Genomic DNA, 2,471 nt, shown 5'->3' with positions numbered 1-2,471 from the left:
ACAGTAAACAACACTACACATTACAACAAATGAATCCACTCATTTTTCTTCCTCAATCCTATTCGGTGTGGTCTAGTTTTAACATAACGAACGTGCAAAAAACAAAAAGAACATTTCATTATATAATTGTAGATTTTACCTACCTCCTATTCTCTGCCCGTGGTTACTCTTCTTCCTTTTTCGTAGATAAAGCATTAAACTCAGACCAAGAAGAACTATTCCTGTCAACAGTGACAAGCTTACTTCGAGAATTTCTCTTTTTCTTCCTTTTAGCTCTGCAAAATTTTATATGCAAATATAAATGGATGGCTTCTAAGTGATGAAACGAACCTTCAAAGTGAGGAACACACAGATCATCTCTAAAAGAAAATAAGACTACAATAAACATATGTCGAATAATAATAAGTTTTTTGTTTATTGAATTCTTACCTTGTTCAGAAGAAGCCATTCTAATGTAGATATCTTGTCCGTCTTCAGATAGTTTTTGTATGTTAATTAGTTCTTTGAACCAAAGTAGGCATCCACTTTCCCCTGTGCTTGTATTTAAGTTGGTATAAGCCATACAAGAGCAATTCTTCAAGCACACTACCTTGCATTCCTCGAGTGTCATACTCTCGTTAAATCTGGAATATCGTGTGTCGGGCAACTTAATACCAGAATACTTGAGAAATGCATCCCCATTTGTACAATTCAAGGGAGTTCTGCGAACACACTCGCTCGACCAATTTGTCCTGTTCCAACCATCGGTATGTTTAGGCAAAAATCTATCTAAACATACAGAGACCAGAGAATTTGCAACATTGCAACTACCATATGCACCACACAATCCATACATGTCACGATTATCTGTTGGAGAAGTAATGTATGCCACCCACCCCTGAGTCATATCAACCCAGTTCAAGCGCTGTGCAACAGCGTTCATAGGGCTTTCACTCAATGTAACCCTTGAAAATATTGATTTGTTAAGGAGTTCATAAGTAAAGTATGCCTCGTTTTTGTTTAGAACTACTTTGCATTTGTAAAAAGGGTTTACCCTTTTTCCTCAAGTTTGGTGTCCCACTAAAGCGGAGTCCATTCCAAGGTCCACTTTTGAATGTCACATTCGAACCTCTTTTCAAGACACGTTGTGGATAACCAGTAGGATCAAAGTGATATGTAAAATCTCCTGAAGCTGGATCATCTTTGCTCTTCCATGATGATAAATATACTTCATGACCAGTTTTAAAGTTCCAACCAAACTTCATTCCAGGTAATAATGTATCAGTTGGATACTTAAAACTCTCCCAAAGGAAATTCTCTGGATCATCATCATCATTTGCATCTTTCACAACAAGGTTTCCCGAGTCCAACAACTTTGCAACCGGAGTTTTCACAGTTCGTGATGTGTTAGAAGACCATATGATGACACCATTAGTGTCATTTTGCAGAACTAGAAGTCCTGGTTTGATAACTTTCAAGAGTCCTGATGTGTTCGTAAGTGGAACTTCTCTATTGGCAACCCATACCACAGTCATAACTGTTATCCTCTTGTACCATATGCCCACGTATCGATTCTTGGAATTTTCATTTCTAAAAAATCCCAATTCAAAGGTTCCATCAGATGAAACCATAGTCTCACCATCTCTAAGGGTCTGTATAGGAGTTATAGCATCGATTGCATAGGAAATCTTGTGAATGGATATAATAAAGGTAAAGGCAAAAAGTAAGGGAAAATCTTTATTTGAAATCCTCATGGTTTCTAGCTCTCTCTCTCTCTCTCGTCACTCTGGTTTAGTAGAATGGAGTATTGACTATATATGAGGACTGAATTCATACGTACCTTAGTCACTTGACTCGGGCAAATGCATATAAGGTTTGGTTCTTGACTTGGACTAATGGATGAGGATTGAGAAGTTGTCATTATGGCCACAATACTATTGGCATTTTTGACGTATTATAAGGTTAAGAATATGCTTCAAAAAATTCTAATCCTGCTTAGTTCCTATTAGGACCATTGTTTTCATTGATATGGATAGGACATATCAATCGTGAATGTGAATGAAAGTAATATAAAAATGTGACTAGTCTATGATATTTTCACTATTCCTCTTTCTATTTTCATTGACTTTGACTCGATTATTGAGATGGAATAATCAGTCCATAATTGTTAATTTAACTTCAGTGAAAATATCAACTATAATTGTGTCTGTTGATGTTAGAACTTCTGAGTTGAACTGGGTCACAACTCCTCTATATGCCTGGGACGCCCACATTCCTTCCCTGTCTTGGCCCTGCCCTCATGCATATGTATTTAATTAAGTGCCAAAGACATTGCCTCAACAATTGCAAAGTCGCAATATCCCAAAGGGGATAATTGCAGTTTTCGGAGCAAACTATTTCGTTTTATGAAGAGAGTAAGGTTAATTTGTAGCTGGACAATTAAATTAGTAATTCTTCATCGTCTCCTTCATTTTAAATTCAATGCTGGAACC

At 36.8% G+C, this 2,471-nt stretch overlaps 1 pseudogene; it reads right to left on the bottom strand.

Annotated features, from left to right (window-relative positions):
* Nucleotides 1–1,733, bottom strand: part of LOC111374852 — a 20,837-nt pseudogene extending 19,104 nt beyond the window's left edge.
* Nucleotides 1,734–2,471: the final 738 nt, after the last annotated feature.

Source organism: Olea europaea, unplaced genomic scaffold, assembly GCF_002742605.1.
Source record: "Olea europaea var. sylvestris unplaced genomic scaffold, O_europaea_v1 scaffold13008, whole genome shotgun sequence".
NCBI lineage: Eukaryota > Viridiplantae > Streptophyta > Magnoliopsida > Lamiales > Oleaceae > Olea > Olea europaea.
The sequence above is the reverse complement of the archived record's forward strand: the minus strand, read 5'-3'. Positions and strand labels throughout refer to the sequence as shown.